Raw genomic sequence first — 22682 nt, 5'->3', positions numbered from 1 at the left:
ACGGCACGTGTTCTCTCAGTGAACCTGAGACATTTCTTCCTGCTAATGCAGTGACTGCGATTTCCAAAGTTTTACTGTAGTTCTCTGTTGAGGAACTTGGGACTTGCAGCTCTGTAATGCACCCTCGCTTCCACAACTCCTCGGTTTCCAAGAATAAATCAATGCGTGACTTAACGATGACTGCTGCAGTATTTACACCCCTCACACGTTTTGACCTTCCTCAGCAAAATGTAATGCCTATTTATAGAAGGGGATGACATGTGGCAGCCAGGGCTGGGACACATAGAAGCTGTGGAGAGGTCCCAATATCTTCAAGAACACACTTGGATTTCTTTGTGGATCTCACAATCGTTATACTTCAAGAGCTCTCAACAAAGGCCTACCTCTTGTAGAGGAAAAAGAATACACTAGAAACAGAATTACTCCACAACTGTGCAATTTTCTGAGTAAATATTCATTTTCTATAGATGTCTCAGAGAGCTATAACCATATTTTTGTATCATTCCCAGGGGCTGTGGAAAGGACATCACAACCCCAATAATGCCATTATGTAGTGTGTGAAAATACCCCTTTTCTGAGATGATAACTCCAAGGATACCAAGTTATGACATTCTTTGCGTCAGAGATAGGGAAAAAGAAAAAACTATCCAGAGTACTTTGTGTCATACTCATCCCCTCTGTCTTTTCTCATTCAATATTAAATAACAGTCAATGTTCAAACTAATTTGTGTCAAGAAGCAATTAAAAATGTACTGGTATAAGCACAGAGCAAGCACTAAATTTGACTGTTGTTGCTTATAGGGCAGAATTGTTAAACCCTCTGACTGCAGTGCAGTCCCTTCACCACAGATGGTGGCTTTATGCCACAAGAAAATACCTTTTATCTCTAAAAAAAACAACAACAACAAAAAAAAAGAGCCCAAAGCTGTGAATCCTTAATTCAGCTACAACTCCTTTGTTGATCTTTGACAAGTTGTTTGATCTCCTTGCTGCTGTTGTAAAATGGCAATTGCGAATACAATGCATCATCACCTCCTTTATATTGCTTTTTGGAGGTCCATGGGTTGAGCCCTGCAGTCCTTGCTATGACATTGATGAGGAAGCTCTCCTTGTCATATTTATGGGTGTTCTAATGAAAGAGTGATGAGATTTCTGACCTTATTTAATGTTTGCAAAGCGCCTCTGAAAGGTGCTTGGTAAGTGCTAATTATTAGAAGCACTGTGAAATGTGCCTCATTTATATGAGGTAATTTAAGTATAAAGATGCTTGGAGGTACAGTAATTAAGTTTAATTTTCACATGGCTTAACCTTGTGACATATGCCTACTGGATGAGCTAGACCTGTTTCTTTTCTTGGCCTCCCTCTTTATCAGTACATTTGTGTTAGGAGGTTGCTTTTATATTTAAGCTTTGTTTGATTTATAGGCAAAGTCCACAATGACTATAAGGCACTCAGTGTGCTAAATAACTGGATTAAATGATCAACTCTAAATGAAGTTTTCAACATATTGAAAAAAATAGGGCTTATAACTTAGTTTTCACAGGAATGCTTTTTCTTGTTCACCTAATCTTGTTGTTTTCCATTAAGTAATTTTTCCATTAAACTAGATCCTTGTTGCCTGTCTTTGCATTCAAGGAGTCATCAAAAAAACCCAGTGATGTTGTCAGTGGGCATGATGTAATAGGCAGTTATCCTGTGACTTACTCTGTTACCTAAAAACTATTGTGTATTTCATTTCATAGTATGGATTTTTTAAGTGAAAATTCTATTCCTATTGAATTTCATATGTGTTGTTATTGAGTTAACTGTGAATAAGTTCAGGCTTTTATTGAAAAGCTCTTTAATCTACTGAGTGACACAATGCTTAATAAGAACATTTTAATGTAAATTTGCTTTCATTTTGGCTGCTTCCCATGTGTATTATTTTGTTTTGTTTGGAATTTCATTTTAATAACAATCACTGTGGTTAATTTAACTTCTTTCTCCCCAGCAAAATGCAATAATAATGACTAAAACTGGTTGATGCATCATCCCGTTAGATATCTGGATGGAAGAGCAAGGGTAAACATCTATAAAATGGCATAATTTGTGGTAAAGATTATAGGTTATTTTTTAAATAGCAATTACTGATTCGCTCATGCACATTAATGTAGTTGACGTATTTTCTCAGCCTTACGTTTATAACATGGCCTTCGTAGTCAGGTGTGTGCTTCCTAACACATGCAGGATAGGATTTTTGAAGCTTTTGTAATTTTTAATTTGGCTGTACATGGTCTTTGGGTTCTGGCATAATGCACTTTATAAAAGGAAAGAAGATAAAGCATTTCCATAGTAATGTGCAAACTATACTTACAACTTACGCACCTTTTTTCAAATGAATTTTGAATCTACACCTGTTCATTTGTCCTGAAAGACACAGTAAAACCAATTTAAAGTACCAGTGCTTGGTCTCTATTTCTCTCTTCATTTTTTTGACACAATGCACTTCATTCAAAAACCTGGTACAGTATTTCATGGATTTTTTTAAAAGTAGCTAACAGCATTACTGAACGAATGGATATTTTCTTTCAATCTACGGATTCTCAGTGCTTGGCTGTTTTTTCACATGTTCTATAGATTTTGTCACACTTTCCAATTTACAAACTGAGCAGACATCCAGCTTTACCACTTGGGATTCATAGTTAGTCAGCCTGAGTTATCTCACCTGAGTGAACAATAGTTTTATGAAGAAAGAAAACATTCTCTGATTGATGCAAAAATGTTCTTGCCATACCAGCTGGCTCAGAACAACCTACATAAACTCCATAGGACTTTATCAACAGCCCTGTGCTAGAAATGAAGAGGTGATGTTGGTTCAGATAAACAATTAGTGCCTCTAAAATGTGGGTGACCCTCAGACAAGTCCTGTTAGGGCTTTCAGAAGCCTTTATAGAAGTCACTCTTTTTCTCATTCATTTTAGAAGGAGCCTGGAACACGAGGTGAGTCACCTGTCCAGTAAACCACAGCAGGTTAGTACACATTTTGAGGCATTGTTGGAGATCTGTATAACAGCTCTCCTAATTAACTTATGTTTCTTCATTTCCTTTGCATCCGTTATTTATATATATGTAAATTCACATAGAATGATCACAGAATGGTCTTTGATAGCTGAAGGATCTGCAGCAGTTTTGTCTCACTCCACGTAATGCTGGCAATGCCCAAGAAAAAACATAAAAACAACCTCAAGATAGTCTCTCTTTGCTGAAATTACTTACTGGGCAAACACTCTTGTTTGTTACTGGTCCATCTGTTGTCTGTCACCTGGAGAGCTGAGTTTTAGGGTTGGGAGGGAGGAAAGAAGATAGACAGCCTGGTGAAACAGGAACAACGCGACTGTTTTGCCTTTGGAGAGTTGCGATTAATAGATGACTTTCCTGCCTCTACCCTCTTCTAGTGGTACTTTACATGGGGTCAAGCTCTAATCCACTCCCTATTTATTCCTCATGGAAGTGGCCCAGCTTCTTTTACAGTAACGTTCCATATCTACCAGCTGGTTTAATCAGCTGGCAGCACCCTTTCAACAAGCACCAAGCAAGAAAAAAATCCAGCTCCAACCATCTGGTCTTCAGAAGAGGATCCTGTTTGTGGTATAGGTGCTGTATCAGGGGAGTAGCCTCCAGATTTGTTGCCTGCCAGTTTAACTGAGTTTGTGAGTGCTGGTTTTGTCTCTCTATTAGATCGGTGTTGCCACTGAAAAAGAGGGTGCCTGAGGTGCAGAGTCTGCTCGAGCATCACAGCGCTACATGGCATCCACGGTGTGTGAGAAGCGGTGGTGTGCAGGCTACTTCACGCAGGTTCTTTCCTTCGCAAATCACAGGTCCATCACAAAGGAGCTACCCCTTTTACCCTCAGATGGGGCTGGCTGAGCCATTACATATTGTTCAAATTTAAAGTAAAAAAATTATCCAGGTAGATGTCAGTCATAGTGTGAGGCTCTAGAGAAGTCAAGTCTGGTTAAGGATTTCGAGATTTTGCCCTTTAATCTTTTATATACTTACAGGAAATTAGTTGTTCTAACATACTTTCATGTATTATTAATATCTGTACGTTTCTGGAGTAGAGACTGTGTATTAAATATTTGCCCATCAGTGCTATGAGACTAAGGAAAAAAAAAAAAAGGCAATAAGATCTTCTGTAAGCACATACACTTTTTAGCTACCTTTAATGTAGAAAATTTGGGCCAGCAGCTGCATTTTCAGTGGCTGGAAACAGTACAAATTTTAACACTTTTGCAAAAATGTCTTTGGCAAGGAAATATCTTTGGCAGGAGAAAAGTGACACTCGTATTTGAGCATTTTCACAGTCTTGAGATAACGTACCCTTCCTTTGACAGGCGCTACCTTTTAGAAGTTGAGTTCGTGCACCAGAGTTTGCATTGCGGGCCTGTAAATAGTGCCTCAGACACCAGTGTTGGGTTTCAGGAGATGCCTTTGCAGTGCTTGACAAGTGGTGGAACACTTCAGATAGTTTGGGTTATTGCTGAAATCCTTAAAATACCCTAGGCAGAAGCACTGCAGACGTGTTTCTTATGGACCGCAGAACATGGTCAACCATAGGTGCCCATACAGCAGGGGTGGCAATGTCCGTCTTCATCTTCCCCTCTGTCAGAGGAAACTTTTAATGCTAATGGAGCCTACTTCCTCAGATGTGTGGAAACAGTATTTCACAGAATCACAGAATGGTTGGGGTTGGAAGGGATCTCTGGAGATAATCTAGTCCAACCCACCTGCTAAACAGGTTCACCAGAGCAGATCATACAGGAACGTGTCCAGGTGGGTTATGAATGTCTCCAGAGAAGGAGACTCCACAGCCTCTCTGTTCCAGGGCTCTGTCACCCTCAAAGAAGTTTCTCTTCATATTCAGATGGAACCTCCTGTGCTTCGGTCTGTGCCTATCGCCCCTCATCCTATCACTGGGCACCACTGAAAGGAGTCTGGTCCATCCTCTTGACATCCACCTTTGAGATATTTATAAGAATTGATGAGATCCCCTCTCAGCTGCTCTTCTCCAGGCTGAACAGACCCAGGTCTCTCAATCTGTCCTCATGAGAAAGATGCCTCTGAGGTTTCTGAAAGCCCGGCTGGCCTGTAAATGGAGACAGTCCCATGCAAGAGGTGCGGGAGTCAAACTTTGGTGGGCCTGACAAAATGACAAACTTGGTAAATACAGTATATTACCAGTCACTATCATAAAAAGGTGTTTGATGGTGTTCTTCACTTCTGAAGAAGAAACTCCCAGTTACTAACCTGTTATATTTAGAGTTATGTTTACATTGGGATTCTTAAAATAGCACAATGCTCTGCTATGGGTGGAAACCTGTTCTTTGATGAGTGCTGGATTCAGGAGTGGCTGACAACAAATGGCAAAGACTTTTAAGAGGGCTGGTCAATGGAAAGCTCAGGAAGCTCAGGAAGAAGTGCAGGGTTCCCTGTGTCTCAGTGCAGACTGGGAAGCACCTGGCTGAGAACAGCTCTACTGAAAGGGGACCTAGGATTTACAGCAGATGCCAGGCTGAATATGAGCCAACAATTCACTTGCATCTGGAATAAAGCATCTGGCCTATTGGGCTATACCAGATAATGGCCAGGAGGTGGAGGCAAGGTGTTTCTCGTTGCTCATGCTGATGTACAATACTACAAATGTCCACGGGTGTCTGCTGTAATGGCATGTTTTGTGTTCTTCGTAAATCGGTGAAGGAGAAAAGCAGAATTGGTGAGATGAGGGGAGGTTCTTGTTTCAAGAATCTGCTTTGCTGTGGATAGGACGAGCTGTGGTTCCAGTGCACAGTTACAAGTATAAATACGTAAGTACTATAGTTGCAACTTTACTGCTTAGTTAGCACCTTGTAGCATCAAAAATAGGCAATGCAGTTCAAATTTTGAACTTTGCATTTCACGCTCCAATATTCTGCTTCAGTTGTTCCAGCAGTCGAGGCTACACCCTTGTGGTGGCTTCATCCTCCTCTGCAGTGGCTGTTACCACTGTCCCACACTTTGGTTTGCACTATGGCATAGTGTCATTGTAGAAACTGCCTTCCTTTCAAATTAAACTCAATAAGACATGCTCTCCAGCAGTGCTCCAGATGCTAATCAGAGTTCAGTCCACGAGACCAGACAAGAGCTGGTCAGAAGCAACCCTCCACCTACACAGTGGATATTTGGTCCTGAGCACCAGCTGCTTCGCATATTTGCTCCCGTGGGGCTGCACTGGTTGCTACCAGAGACATAACATTTGAATATCAGCCATTCCATCTCCCCTTATCCAGTTCTTTGCTCACTTTATACTAATCCCTAACTAAAAACTAGTTATCACAGAATCACAGAATGTCAGGGTCTGGAAGAGACCTCAAAAGATCATCCAGTCCAATCCCCCTGCCAGAGCAGGAACACCTACATGAGGCTACACAGAAATGTGTCCAGGTGGGTTTTGAATGTCTCCAGAGAAGCAGACTCCACAACCCCCCTAGGCAACCTGTTCCAGTGTTCTGTTACCCTCACTGAGAAGTTTCTTCTCAATTTTAAGTGGAACCTCTTGTGTTCCAGTTTGAACCCATTACCCCTTGTCCTATCATTGGTTGTCACCAAGAAGAGCCTGGCTCCATCCTCCTGACACTCACCCTTTATATATAGTTGTAAACGTTAATAAGGTCAGTCCTCAGTTTCCTCTTCTCCAAACTAAAGAGACCCAGCTCCCTCAGCCTTTCCTCATAAGGGAGATGCTCCACTCCATCATCTTTGTTGCCCTGCGCTGGACTCTCTCCAGCAGTTCCCTGTCCTTCTGGAACTGAGGGGCCCAGAAGTGGACACAATATTCCAGGTGTGGTCTCACCAGGGCAGAGTAGAGGGAAAGGAGAACCTCTCTAGACCTACTAACCAGCCCCCTTCTAATACACCACAGGATGCCATGGGCCTTCCTGGCCACAAGGGCACAGTGCTGGCTCATGGTCATCCTGCTGTCCAGCAAGACCCCCACGTCTATTTCCCCTATGCTCTCTCTAATAGGTAATTCCCCAACTTATACTGGAACCTGGGGTTGTTCCTACTGAGATGTAGGACTCTACACTTTCCCTTGTTATATTTCATTAAATTTTTCCCTGCCCATCTCTCCAGCCTGTCCAGATCTCTGGATGGCAGCACAGCCTTCTGGCATGTCAGCCACTCCTCCTAGCTTGGTGTCATCAGCAAACTTGCTGATAGTACACTCAATTCCCTCATCTAAATCATTGATGAATATATTTAATAATATAGGCCCCAGTACTGACCCTTGAGGCACTCCACTAGATACAGGCCTCCAACTGGACTCTGCCCCATTGATCACAACTCTCTGGCTTCTTCCCTTCAGCCAGTTCAGTATGAGGTTGGTCAAGCACAACTTCCCCTTGGTGAAGCCATGTTGGCTGCCCCTAATGACCCTCTTATCCTTCATATGACTTGAGATGGCACCAAGGATAAGTTGTTCCATCAGTTTCCCAGGGATGGAGGTGAGGCTGACCAGTCTATAGTTACCCGGGTCCTCCTTCTTGCCCTTTTTGAAGACTGGAGTGACATTTGCTTTCCTCCAGTCCTCAGGCACCTCTCCCGTTTCCCAAGACTTGGCAAAGATGATGGAGAGTGGTCCAGCAATGACCTCAGCCAGCTCCCTCAGCACATGCAGGTGCACCCCATCCGCACCCATGGATTTATGGATGTCCAGATTACCTAATTGCTCCCTAACCCAGTCCTCGTCAACCGAGGCAAACTCCTCCATTGTCCCAACTTCCTTTGGGGCCTCAGCGGTACGGGGCTCCTCAGGACAGCCTCCAGCAGAGTAGACAGAGACAAAGAAGGCATTCGGTAACTCTGTCTTCTCTGTATCTTCTGTCACCAGGGCACCCACCTCATTCATCAGTGGGCCTATATTGCCTCTGGTGTTAGTTTTGTCTGCCATGTATTTGAAAAAGCTCTTTCTGTTGTCTTTGACCCCTCTTGCCAGGTTTAATTCTAAGGAGGCCTTAGCTTTCCTAGTTGCCTCCCTGCATCCTCTGACAACAACCTTATATTGTTCCCAAGTGGCCAGCCACTCCTTCCGTGATCTATAAACTCTCCTCTTCCCCTTGAGCTTACCCAGCAGCTCCCTGTTTAACCACGCGGGTCTCCTGGCTCCCTTACTTGACTTCCTACGTGTCAGGATGCTCTGATCTTGTGCCCGGCAGAAACAGTCCCTGAACACTAACCAACTGTCTTGGGCCCCTTTACCTTCAAGCAGCCTTTCCCACAGGATTTTCCCTAGCAATTGTTTGTAAAGGCCAAAGTTTGCCCTGCTGAAGTCCAGGGTTGCAATTCTGCTTGCTGTTCTGTTCTGCCACATGAGATCCCGAACTCCACCATTTCACAGTCGCTGCAGCCAAGGCAGCCCTCAATCTTTACCGCTTCCACCAGACCCTCCTTGTTAGTGAGGATGAGGTCCGGCAGTACACCTCTCCTATTCGGCTCCTTCACCATTTGCATCAGAAAGTTATCGTCAAGGCACTGGAGGAACCTCCTGGACTGTGGCTGGCTGGCTGAGTACTCCTTCCAGCAAACATCAGGGAAGTTAAAATCCCCCACCACAACCAGGGCCTGTGACTGTGAGGCTGCTCTCAGCTGCCTGTAGAAAGCCTCGTCAACTTCCTCACCCTGGTCTGGTGACCCGTAATAGACGCCCACAACAGTGTCTCCCCTGCCAGCCTGACCCTTAATTCTCACCCACAGACTCTCGACTCGCTCCTTATCCATGCCTGGACAATACTCAATACATTGTAGCTGCTGTCTCACGTAAAGAGCAACTCCACACCATGCCTGGCTGGCCTGTCTTTCCTGAAAAGGACATAGCCATCCATGACCACATTCCAGTCATGTGAGCTGTCCCACCATGTCTCTGTAATTGCCACCAGGTCATAATCTCCTGCCCTAACACAGGTTTCTATCTCTTCCTGCTTCTTGCCCGTGCTGCACGCATTGGTGTACAGGCATTTCAGAGAGCAAGCTGAGCACACTGATTTCACCACAGGGGGATGGGAGGCCTCACAGTCTTCATCAATTATAGAGTGCTGCCCCACTGATGCAAGCCCAGCTACAACCCCATCCCCCTTCGAGTCTAGTTTAAAGCTCTCCAAATGAGCCCTGCTAATTCCTGCCCCAGCATCCTTTTGCCTCTGCGAGATAAACCTTTCCCATGTATCACTGTTATCAAAGAATCCAAAGCCCTGCCTGTATGTTTCTATATCAAATGCTTAATGAGGTCTAAATAGATTATAGCCACTGCATTTCCTTTGTAAAGATCAGCTCTTACTCAAGAAAGATAAGTCACTCAGGGTCATCTATATTTTTAAGTCCATTTTGCGTTTTATCCCATTTTGAATGTACTTCCATGTTTTTAGTGAACCTTTCCTTTAAAACATGGCTGAAGTCTTGCAGACTACTGGGTCTAGACTATTAACTCTCTGGTTGTAAGCATAATTTTTTCACTACTTCCTTTAAAAGTATTACATTTTCAGTTCTCAGATAATACAATACCACTCTCAACTTGAAATATTATTAGAAGCATTTCTTCCTGCCTTGCAACTGCATAGACCATTCTTTCAGAATTTGGGGATGCAGTTTATATCTGTACCAATGGGGCTGTACTCGTGTCTATGTGAGATAAAACATAGTTTGAAGACATTTACTGACTAAGTTCAAAAAAGGTTTGCCTTGCCATTTTGAAACAGCACTAAGTTTCTCTCTATAGCTTCTAAAGAAGATTACTGGAAAAGGTAACTAAAACATCAAACCCATTTCCTGAGGATTCAGTCCATTGATTTTAAGTTTATACATTCTGCAAAAAAAACCCCAAGAATATACATTCAGTGATCTCTACTTGCCTATATTGGGTACTGAAATAAATAGGGGGCTGGACAATCAAGCATCTCCAAGTTTGCCAGAAGAATTGAAGCTGGAATAAATCAGGAACAAGCTCATGTGCTAGATGCTGAATGTGGCCAAAAGAACAACCGGTGTCTGGGATGAACACTGGATGACTGAGAATTGTGAAGAGCTAGGGGGAATGTCAGGCCACTCTCCTCCATTCTTCAGTCAGTCAGGAGTGTACCAAGCATAAATATATATAATATAAGTGATAATGCATTTTAATACACATGAAAAAGAGGTCAAGTGGAAAAAATAAAAGATGTTGGCTAGTTAAGGCATTATAAATGGGATAAGACATTTTGTCTATTAGTGATTGATTTGCACCAGACTACATAATTAAAATGCCAAAGCTGGTGCTGATGGAAGCCTGAGCCCTACACAAAATGTATTGATTTCCATGCAGGGGAAACACACCAGCAGCACAAAAGGAGTCTCATTCTATTAACTGGCACCCTGGATAGCAGGGCTAGGACTGAAAATTACTTTTATAGCTTATATCAACACCACTCATGGGAACTGCTCAGCAGAGAGCAAAGTGCCTTCAGCACTCCCAGTGTAAACAGATTTCAACAAAAAAAAAGGCCGTACTAAGAAAATGTCCATGTTAGCCCTAGTTTTGGTCCCTGTAGCTGTGGCATGTTATCCTGGCAATGTTCAGGGACTTGCTTTGACTCTACACAGCTTCTGTTTCCTGGACAGAGGTCTTCTCTATCTGGGGTTGACAATACAACCACACATGTATAAAATAAACAGGCTTTGTGGGCTGCTGCTGGGGAATCACTGGTTAGACACAGTGAGGGCCAAGAGCCAGGTTCTGCGCCAGCATGTGTTGACACAGTCCCTTCAAGCTGAAGGGACGGACCATGGGTTATTCCAGATAAACAGCTGCTTTAGGGACCTGATAAAGGCAAGCATGTGAGGCATAACATATGAAACAAGGATTTATTTCCCCAGCAAAACAAGACGATCAGGGCTGATGCGGCTGCAGTGAGGAGGGAGGAAGGTTTTGCCCAGCCCTTCCCATGCTGTGTGAGGAAGAGGATGTTTTGTACTGGGGCACAGGTACCTGCAGGCTTGCCCAGGTGAATCCACACTGAGTGATGGAATAAGCACCTTTTGGGCAGAGATCTAGAGAATTCTTAGGACAACCACTTAGTATTAATTGAAAAGCATCGTTACCTGCACAGGAAGCAATCAGAACATCGTGGCACCTTGCTAGGCCAGGAGCAGCAGTTATCGCTGCCAGAGCTTAATTTCCTTTTTTTCTTGATAGATTAAAATAATCTGGAAAGAAGCAAAATGAAAAGAAACTGTGTGCAGCAGAAATGAAGGCACACAACTGGACAGGTAGGGAACAACCACCACAAAAAAAATATCTGGAGAAAGCAGCCCCTTGGTGAACCCTTGCGCATTCCTCTTAGCAGAACAGTAACAACTTTGCCACAGCAACTAGAATTTTAATCTTGAGAGTGCCCTCTAGTGTAAGTGGGAGCTTGGAGTGTTGATGTACTGAGCAGAACTGGTGTATCTCATAGCTGGCAGAACAGTAACCTGCTATGACATTCAACCACACCACGCTAATTAAAGAGCAAGCACCGTCTGCTGTGCCAAGGTGGCAGAACCTCAGCATAACAGCAGCGTACTTCAGGAGCCAGCCCTTAATCCTGCACATCACCGGCTCATCAACAGTTTTTGATGTGCGAACCAACTCATCCAGATGAGGGCATGAACTCTGCTGCTAATTGGTGATAGTGAAATGACATGCACTTCGGGACAGATAATGTCTGAACTGTGTGTAGCCCTTCTATGCGAGTTGTAAACCTGTTACCTGTTAAGGCTGAAGTGTTACGATACAATATGGAAAGAAAACGGTATAGAAGAAATGAAACACCTCTGGGCCATTCCAGTAAAAGCAGGTTTATTGAAGTAGCATTTTTTTATCTTCAAAACCACATTTCAGGGCACAGAAAGAAGAGTATGGTGGGACTTTTTACTGCAGTCCTAACAGAAGGAGTGTGTGTCCTGATGTTCCAGCTGACTTAACACAGGCTGCACACTGGTACACAGCAAGCTACATCAGCTGCTATAATATATACTCCACTAAAAAGCATTTGCAGAATATTCCTTTCAAGGTTTCATCACAAAACATTAGAAAAGAACCAGTGAGCTGGCCAAAATCCATTCTTTTTATGTAACTACAAATCAAGATAAATCATTAAGGAAACTCTTGATTAGAAGGTGCTTGATTTGAAGAGTCCCACCTCTAGGTATTGTGCTTGGGTTTCTTTCTAAATGGCCAAATAATGAAAGAATAAAATAAGTGGAGAATATTTACTACAACCACGTATAGGGGAGGGATTTGGTATAATGAAGCTGGAGAGAAGGGTAAAATATTCTTAAGGTCCTCCAATGCTTAGGGGAACCTATGATTAGGCACTTGGAACCGTTTAAAAGCTCGTACAATCTTCTATATTGCTACTTATCTGCCACCTGTTCCTAAAAGTGAACTATAGTTACAGTAAAAGGGTAAAAGTTGCAGGAAAACAAGGTGTAAACAGGAAGAAGTAAGACTGATGAATATTCAGATTCATAAAGCCAAATCAACCATCATGAATATTTTACTCAACTCTGCCTAAAACAGAAGGCAGAATTTTTCTCAGTTTTCTCTTTACCAACTTGGTAAGTTCTTTCTCTTTTAAGAAAGCATCCAGTTTCCATTTGCAATGTCTGTGATTTACACGGTCAGTGATTTTTATTTCTGTCTACCTGGTTTTTTAATTATATTTTGGAGTAGTTGAAAGCATTGGCTGGCAGGCGAACATTTATCATGATTGTCTTACAGATGGATTGGATGCATCAGAAACAAAAAAACTTTAAATCTGTCATTGCATACTGAAGTATTTAGAATCTATATCTACACATTTTGTAGGCAAAGTCTATTGCAGTTCAGGTCTGAATGTAATATATTTAATTCTAGTGTTCTCAGTGCAAAAGGAACTTGGTGCCAATTCTTAAAAAGGGATTAGTGTCATCCTGAAGATTGTCTATCAGTGAGGAAGCTTCTGGCAATTCAGTGTATTTATAAGTACTCTGGGGAAGGGAGATGAACAGTGAGGTATCAGTGTTTGCTGCATTCTTGTTAAAACTCAAATCTAAAAGCCAACCGGAAAGAGCTACAGCTGGGTATTTTTGAGGCTCTCTCTATAACAAACAGGCAATAAATGGATGATGTCAGTAAGTTCACAGTAACATGCACGGGGGAAAGATAACCTTGGTTCTACTGATAGGGCAATGGGTTCTGAATGAAGTGATCAGCACTCAGGGGAGTGATGCGGGGAGCAATTTATTAATAGTTCGCTAAAAGCATCAGTTTGGGACTTCAATAGTAATCACAATGATGAATCAGATAATAGGAATTATTGGGGAAGGGAGCAAGAAGAAAACCTCTTCAGATTTATGCTGACAAGATGTGCAGCATGGCCACAGCTAGCACATAGGCCACCAGCTTCAAGAGGGATGCTACACACTATCAGAGATGCAGAAAAGGGCATGTAACAGAATATTTCAGCTTGAATAAAAGATGAAAGAGGATCACAGAATGCTAGGGATTGGAAGAGACCTCTATCCAATGGTTGAGAACACTCTCAATGGAGGAAGTTTTTCTAATATCCAATCTAATCCTGCCCTCATGCAAATTAAGGCCATTTCCTCTTGTCCTTTCATTTGTTACCTGATAAAAGAGACCCATCTCTCCACAAGATCCTTTCAGGCAGATGTAGATAATGATACAGTCACACCTCAGCCTCTAATTCAGCAGGGGCAACAACCACAGTTCACAGAATCACAGAATCAAAGAATGCCAGGGATTGGAAGGGACCTTGGTCATCCTGCTGTCCACCAGGACCCCCAGTTCTCTCGGAAGCCTCGTGCTCCACGCTCTACCCCAGCTTCTCTGCTCTTCTTGGACACCCTCTGGCACCTCAAGGTCTTTCTTGTAGTGAGGGGCCCAAAACTGAGAACAATGTTCAAGGTGCAGCCTCACAGGTGCCAACCCAAGCTCCAGAGAGGCAGAACACTTCCCAAAAAGACAGATCTGAGCAGCAGACCAGGGGAACAGAGAATTAATTCTTTCGGTTGTTTTGCTTGGGCGTGTAGCTCTGGCTTTACCTACTAAACTGTCTTAGACCAACCCTCAATTTTTCCCACTTTAGCTTTCTGATTCTCTCCGCCCTGCCACTGGGGAAAGTGACTGAGCAGCTGTATGGCAGCTGAGCTGCCAGCAACCCATGCCCACCTTCCCAAAAATCCTGATGCAGGCATGTAGGACAGGATTTGGCTGGCCTCAGAAAAACTCCCAGCACTTATCAATTGGTAAAAGGAGATGTGCTGGAACTTGTTGGTCACAGGCCATGGGGAGGATAGAGGCAAGAACCTTAATTAGAAGAAGTGGAGAGTGCTGATTCTATGTCTAGACAAGGTTCGCAAGTTAATAAGGTTGTCCTATAAAAAGGGGACTCTTGTTTTTGCACAGGGAAGATTGCTTGGCTTGGGGTAGGAACTGTTTAAGAAAATGTCTGAGCACCAGCCAGTCTGTGAATGTTTAGTGTACAGTGTAGACCAATCAGTCTGTAACACAGTAACAGAAACACCGATCAGCTCGAAGCATGTTGCTGAGGAAAAGTATAAATGTATGTGAAGCACACTAATAAACCGGACATTTTGTTTGCATCAAACTGCGTCCTGTCTCTCAATCGTGGCACAGGCAGACACAGTGTTTGTCCAAACACAACATTTATTGGCAGCTTTGAACAGAGGAAAGGTCCCAGAAGGAAGAGAATGGACTGTGTTGAAGAGTGTGGGTGGTCACTGTCCAGCTGGTAACAGAGTCTCTGTCACAAGCCTGCTTGCAATGGTCTCTTTAGCGTCTTCAAGCCCGGCCCTGTTCCTGAAGAACTGCACCTCTGCCGTAGCACTGTTCTCTGGCCGCTCCTGCTGCTGCTGCCAACACCGGCCTGTGCCTACTCGATGCTCAGGACGGTGTCCGAGCCATCTTGCTGCACCCCAAACATCACCTCAATCAGGACGGTGTTAGAGGAACGGTCGGTCAGCCGGAGCTTGCAGGAGCGCCTGGAGGGCAGCACTGTTAGACGCCGGCGTGTGGACTGAGGCAAAACCACCCAGGCTGTTTTCACCAGTATCTGGAACCAGCGGGTGGTTTTCTCCATGTCCAGGTGGTGGCCAGTGCACAGGGTGTCTAGGAGGCTGGCACTCTCATTTTGCCTCAGCTCCTCCTTGCAGCAGTGCACGAAGCACAGCATGTCCTCCCTCCTGCAGGTGCACTCCCGCTCCACGCGGAGCCTGGACTTCCTCGCCGGCATCGCCTCCACGGTGTCCGTCTCCAGGTGGAAGGAGTGCCCACGGGGGGGCTTCAGGGGCACGAGCAGACGGTAGACAGCGTGATCCTCACAGTGACTCATACCATCATTGTCGTTGCCCACTGCCATGGCAAGCTTTGGTCGTGGCACGAAAGCATTCCTGGAAAGTTTTCGGCGTGTACAGAGAAGTTCATCCACCAGCTCTACCACCATTGTGAATGATTCCGGCACGTCCAGGAGGCGCTGGGCCGAAATTCTGCCCACATTCAGTGCAATACTGAGATTTTCTTTTGGCTCCTTCTTGTCCACATCCGATCTGGAATTGTCCTCGCTGCTGCTGGCCGTCTGTTTGCTGGCTGTCTGATGGCTCCGTTTCCTGAACCACCAGCAGAGCCCAAAGAGCAGCACCAGGCCTCCAGCAACAGCCCAGAACTGCCAGTGCTGCAAGGCAGCGAGGAACAGGGATGCCCAGGCAGAGACGCTCTGCTCCTGGTTCCTCAGCTCCTGGTCCCTCAGCTCCTGGTCCCTCTGCTCTATCTCCTGCCACAGCCGAGCCATTTCACGGTTCAGCATCTCCTCGCGCTGCTTCATGCGCTCGCGCGTCTCCTCATCCATTTCATAGTCAACCAACTGCACATTCTGGATTAGAATTTGCAAAAGGCTGACCAAAAGGTCCTTGAAAGCCATGGCCTGCAGGAGAAGAGAGAGAAGGGGCTCAGCGGGGCTGGGTGAGAGGCAGGGAGCTGGCAGCAGGGGGAACGGAGCCGGGGGCCGCAGGGAGCTGGGGGCAGGCAGGAGCGGGGCCGAGGCAGCTGGGAGGCAGCAAGGGCTGCGCCAGCCTCGGCGGTGGCAGCTCCGTGCCCTGCCCAAGGTGCTCCCGCGAGCGGCCGGGCCCTCCATGCGGGGCCAGAACCCACCCCCGGGGGCCGCATTTCTGCCCCGGACCCGTCCAGCCCGGCCTCCCCCCGCCTGCGCACTCACCGCTGGCCCAGGCCGGACTGGGGCAGCGCTGCTGCTGGTGCCCCTGATAACCGCCCCGTGGGGACTCGTCCCCTGTGATGTCACAGGCGCCACAGCGCGTCACAGGCACGCCCGCCGGCCACCCGGCCCTTCGGCCCACAGCACAGCTGCCCTGGTGTCCCGGCGAAGGCTGGGCCAGGGTTAAAAGTGGCTCACTGCACCTTGTGAGGTGCTTTATGTTGGGCTGTTATCCTCTGCCTGCCAATGGCAATCTCATAAGAATAGGATATCTCTGGTTTGAAGGGGCCCACGAGGACTATCTAGGCCAAGCCCTGACGCCGCACCAGGCCGGCTTCAAGTGAAATCACAGATTCACAGAATCATTTCAGATGGAAAACACCCTTAAGACTATTGTCTCCAACCGCAGATCTCACACTGCCAACTCCACCAATAAACTGTGCCTCGAACGGCAACACCTACACATTGTTTTACTTAGCTCCAGTCATGGTGCCTCAAGCACTTCCCCGGGGAGCTTCTTCCAATGGTTGAGAACCCTTTCAATGGAGAAAGTTTTCCTAATATCCAGTCTAATCCTGCCCTGACACAACATAAGGCTATTTTCTCTTCTCCTGTCTTTTGTTACCTGAGAAAGGAGACCAACAACCATCTCTCCACAATGTCTTTTCAGGTAGGTGTAGATAACCATACGCTCTCACCTCAGCCTCCCGTTCTCCAGCTTTATACAACCCCAATTCCCTCAGAAGACTTTTGCTCCAGACCCTTCACCACCTTCTCTGCTCTTCTTTGGACACCCTCTGGCACCTCAGTGTCTTTCCCGTAGTGAGGGGCCCAAAACCGAACGCGACGTTCGAGTTGCAGCCTCACTGGTTCCATCCCAAGGCCCCGAGGAGCAGAACGCTTACCAAAAAGATGTGTTTGCTCAGCAGACCACAGGAGTGGTGAATGAACTATTTAGTTTGTTTTCCTTGGACGTGTAGCTCTTGCTTTACCTACTAAAGTGTTTTAGATCTACCCACAATTTTTCCCATTTTGGCTTTCAGATTGTCTCCACCCTGCCACATGGGGGAAAGTGACTGAGCAGCTCTGTGGTGTCTGGCTGCCCACTGGGATTAAGCCATGAAAGCTGAGAATCATCGAAGCCCAGAGAATCACTGAAACCAGAGCCCTCTGCCTAAGCTCCTCTGCAGAAAGCTCAAGGACTTGGGGGCAGCTGAGCTGTCAGGACCTTATAACTATGTTCTCCATCAAACTGATACACAGAGGCTCAGAGATGCAGCGTTTGTGTGTTAAACAAGTGCTTGGTTGACATCTTTGTACAGGGTAAAGCTCCCAGAGGGTTTGGAACCTCTCAAAGAGGGTGGGCTTTTGCTGACCAGGTGGTAAGGTGGTCTCCTCTGCAACCCTCCTTGCAACGGCCTGTTCAGCTGCATCATATTCCATTCTCCGACGTCTTCTTTGGCTGTGGAGATCATGTGCAGGCTGATACTGCCCCAGGGGACACAGCTCTGCACCTGGAAAGCCCTGTGGTCCGAGGCAGTTGGACTCCAGCCGCCGCTACACGGCAAGGGATTGTGTACCCAGCTCCAGGCACAAAGAAGGGAGTGCTGTCCAGGGGAAGCTGCTTTCCCACCTGAGCCTGTCACACCATAGAGCAACAAGCAATGTGCAGAGTTGTGGAGGGGATGAGTTATTCTCCTTGCCCCAACGGAGGAGCGCAGACAGGTGAGGGAGCCTTGGTTACGGACTCAATGAAAGCAGAGTCCACCGCATCAGGCCTTCTGCACAATGCTCCCCAACTCTGGGGCTGCTGAGCTGCCAGCACCCTGTGCCCACGGTTCTCTACAAAACGTTGCACGCACAATCACTGGCAATGAAACATTTATTGGAACTGTCACACAGGGTCTGGGGGATCACGTTGCTGCTCTTGCTTTCCTTTTCCTTTCTGTCTCCCGCAGCAGCCTCTTCAGCCTCCTCACAGGTGCCGACACTGACCTCTGCCTACTCCATGGTCACAAATGTGTCTGAGTTGCCCTGCTGCACTGCCAAGACCAGCTCAATGGAGAAGGATGTCTCACAGGCAGTGGTCATCCTGAGCTTGCAGAAGCGTTGGGATGGCAGCACCGTGAGCTTGTATGTGCCTGACTGAAGTACGGCAACGCAGGCCGCTGTCATCAGCTCCTGGAGCCAGAAGGCGGTTTTCTCAATGTCGAGGTATGGGCCGGTGCAGAGGGTCTGCAGGAGGCTGGCTTCCTGATGGCTCATCAGCTCGTCCTCAGGGTGGTGCATGAAGCAGAGCATGTCTCCCAGCTTCCGCTCCCTTATGCACATGCACTCCAGTTCCACACGCAGGCGGGAGTATCTCAGCAGCATCTCCCCTTCGGGGACCAGCTCGAGATGGAAGGAGTGCCCGGGGGGCGGCTTCAGGGGCACAAGCAGGCGATACAGAAACTCTTCTCCAAGAGCATTCCGGCTTTCTAGGAAGCCATCCAGTCCGAAAGCGGGCTGCAGGCGCGGCATGAAGTCATTGCCAGAGAACACTCGGCAGACACAGAGAAGCTCATTCACCAGGTCTTCCACCACGCTGCATGTTTCTTTCCTGTTTGGCAGTGGCCACAAGGGGTACTCCTCTGGAAACCTGTCGATGTAGAAGGGGTCTTCTTTATCTTCCACTTCCTCTTCCAGGCTCCCACAGCTGACACGCTTGCTGCTGCTGGCTGGCTGCTGCCTCCTTTTCTTGAACCACCAGCAGAGCCCAAAGAGCAGCACCAGGCCTCCAGCAACAGCCCAGAACTGCCAGTGCTGCAAGGCAGCGAGGAACAGGGATGCCCAGGCAGAGAAGCTCTGCTCCTGGTTCCTCAGCTCCTGGTCCCTCAGCTCCTGGTCCCTCTGCTCTATCTCCTGCCACAGCCGAGCCATTTCACGGTTCAGCATCTCCTCGCGCTGCTTCATGCGCTCGCGCGTCTCCTCATCCATTTCATAGTCAACCAACTGCACATTCTGGATTAGAATTTGCAAAAGGCTGACCAAAAGGTCCTTGAAAGCCATGGCCTGCAGGAGAAGAGAGAGAAGGGGCTCAGCGGGGCTGGGTGGGAGGCAGGGAGCTGGCAGCAGGGGGAACGGAGCCGGGGGCCGCAGGGAGCTGGGGGCAGGCAGGAGCGGGGCCGAGGCAGCTGGGAGGCAGCAAGGGCTGCGCCAGCCTCGGCGGTGGCAGCTCCGTGCCCTGCCCAAGGTGCTCCCGCGAGCGGCCGGGCCCTCCATGCGGGGCCAGAACCCACCCCCGGGGGCCGCATTTCTGCCCCGGCCCCGTCCAGCCCGGCCTCCCCCCGCCTGCGCACTCACCGCTGGCCCAGGCCGGACTGGGGCAGCGCTGCTGCTGGTGCCCCTGATAACCGCCCCGTGGGGACTCGTCCCCTGTGATGTCACAGGCGCCACAGCGCGTCACAGGCACGCCCGCCGGCCACCCGGCCCTTCGGCCCACAGCACAGCTGCCCTGGTGTCCCGGCGAAGGCTGGGCCAGGGTTAAAAGTGGCTCACTGCACCTTGTGAGGTGCTTTATGTTGGGCTGTTATCCTCTGCCTGCCAATGGCAATCTCATAAGAATAGGATATCTCTGGTTTGAAGGGGCCCACGAGGACTATCTAGGCCAAGCCCTGACGCCGCACCAGGCCGGCTTCAAGTGAAATCACAGATTCACAGAATCATTTCAGATGGAAAACACCCTTAAGACTATTGTCTCCAACCGCAGATCTCACACTGCCAACTCCACCAATAAACTGTGCCTCGAACGGCAACACCTACACATTGTTTTACTTAGCTCCAGTCATGGTGCCTCAAGCACTTCCCCGGGGAGCTTCTTCCAATGGTTGAGAACCCTTTCAATGGAGAAAGTTTTCCTAATATCCAGTCTAATCCTGCCCTGACACAACATAAGGCTATTTTCTCTTCTCCTGTCTTTTGTTACCTGAGAAAGGAGACCAACAACCATCTCTCCACAATGTCTTTTCAGGTAGGTGTAGATAACCATACGCTCTCACCTCAGCCTCCCGTTCTCCAGCTTTATACAACCCCAATTCCCTCAGAAGACTTTTGCTCCAGACCCTTCACCACCTTCTCTGCTCTTCTTTGGACACCCTCTGGCACCTCAGTGTCTTTCCCGTAGTGAGGGGCCCAAAACCGAACGCGACGTTCGAGTTGCAGCCTCACTGGTTCCATCCCAAGGCCCCGAGGAGCAGAACGCTTACCAAAAAGATGTGTTTGCTCAGCAGACCACAGGAGTGGTGAATGAACTATTTAGTTTGTTTTCCTTGGACGTGTAGTTCCTGCTTTACCTACTAAAGTGTTTTAGATCTACCCACAATTTTTCCCATTTTGGCTTTCAGATTCTCCCCACCCTGCCACATGGGGGAAAGTGACTGAGCAGCTCTGTGGTGTCTGGCTGCCCACTGGGATTAAGCCATGAAAGCTGAGAATCATCGAAGCCCAGAGAATCACTGAAACCAGAGCCCTCTGCCTAAGCTCCTCTGCAGAAAGCTCAAGGACTTGGGGGCAGCTGAGCTGTCAGGACCTTATAACTATGTTCTCCATCAAACTGATACACAGAGGCTCAGAGATGCAGCGTTTGTGTGTTAAACAAGTGCTTGGTTGACATCTTTGTACAGGGTAAAGCTCCCAGAGGGTTTGGAACCTCTCAAAGAGGGTGGGCTTTTGCTGACCAGGTGGTAAGGTGGTCTCCTCTGCAACCCTCCTTGCAACGGCCTGTTCAGCTGCATCATATTCCATTCTCCGACGTCTTCTTTGGCTGTGGAGATCATGTGCAGGCTGATACTGCCCCAGGGGACACAGCTCTGCACCTGGAAAGCCCTGTGGTCCGAGGCAGTTGGACTCCAGCCGCCGCTACACGGCAAGGGATTGTGTACCCAGCTCCAGGCACAAAGAAGGGAGTGCTGTCCAGGGGAAGCTGCTTTCCCACCTGAGCCTGTCACACCATAGAGCAACAAGCAATGTGCAGAGTTGTGGAGGGGATGAGTTATTCTCCTTGCCCCAACGGAGGAGCGCAGACAGGTGAGGGAGCCTTGGTTACGGACTCAATGAAAGCAGAGTCCACCGCATCAGGCCTTCTGCACAATGCTCCCCAACTCTGGGGCTGCTGAGCTGCCAGCACCCTGTGCCCACGGTTCTCTACAAAACGTTGCACGCACAATCACTGGCAATGAAACATTTATTGGAACTGTCACACAGGGTCTGGGGGATCACGTTGCTGCTCTTGCTTTCCTTTTCCTTTCTGTCTCCCGCAGCAGCCTCTTCAGCCTCCTCACAGGTGCCGACACTGACCTCTGCCTACTCCATGGTCACAAATGTGTCTGAGTTGCCCTGCTGCACTGCCAAGACCAGCTCAATGGAGAAGGATGTCTCACAGGCAGTGGTCATCCTGAGCTTGCAGAAGCGTTGGGATGGCAGCACCGTGAGCTTGTATGTGCCTGACTGAGGCACGGCAACGCAGGCCGCTGTCATCAGCTCCTGGAGCCAGAAGGCGGTTTTCTCAATGTCGAGGTATGGGCCGGTGCAGAGGGTCTGCAGGAGGCTGGCTTCCTGATGGCTCATCAGCTCGTCCTCAGGGTGGTGCATGAAGCAGAGCATGTCTCCCAGCTTCCGCTCCCTTATGCACATGCACTCCAGTTCCACACGCAGGCGGGAGTATCTCAGCAGCATCTCCCCTTCGGGGACCAGCTCGAGATGGAAGGAGTGCCCGGGGGGCGGCTTCAGGGGCACAAGCAGGCGATACAGAAACTCTTCTCCAAGAGCATTCCGGCTTTCTAGGAAGCCATCCAGTCCGAAAGCGGGCTGCAGGCGCGGCATGAAGTCATTGCCAGAGAACACTCGGCAGACACAGAGAAGCTCATTCACCAGGTCTTCCACCACGCTGCATGTTTCTTTCCTGTTTGGCAGTGGCCACAAGGGGTACTCCTCTGGAAACCTGTCGATGTAGAAGGGGTCTTCTTTATCTTCCACTTCCTCTTCCAGGCTCCCACAGCTGACACGCTTGCTGCTGCTGGCTGGCTGCTGCCTCCTTTTCTTGAACCACCAGCAGAGCCCAAAGAGCAGCACCAGGCCTCCAGCAACAGCCCAGAACTGCCAGTGCTGCAAGGCAGCGAGGAACAGGGATGCCCAGGCAGAGAAGCTCTGCTCCTGGTTCCTCAGCTCCTGGTCCCTCAGCTCCTGGTCCCTCTGCTCTATCTCCTGCCACAGCCGAGCCATTTCACGGTTCAGCATCTCCTCGCGCTGCTTCATGCGCTCGCGCGTCTCCTCATCCATTTCATAGTCAACCAACTGCACATTCTGGATTAGAATTTGCAAAAGGC

The sequence above is a fragment of the Nesoenas mayeri genome (assembly GCF_963082525.1).
Source record: "Nesoenas mayeri genome assembly, chromosome: 5".
NCBI classification, from domain to species: Eukaryota; Metazoa; Chordata; class Aves; order Columbiformes; family Columbidae; genus Nesoenas; species Nesoenas mayeri.
The sequence above is the reverse complement of the archived record's forward strand: the minus strand, read 5'-3'. Positions refer to the sequence as shown.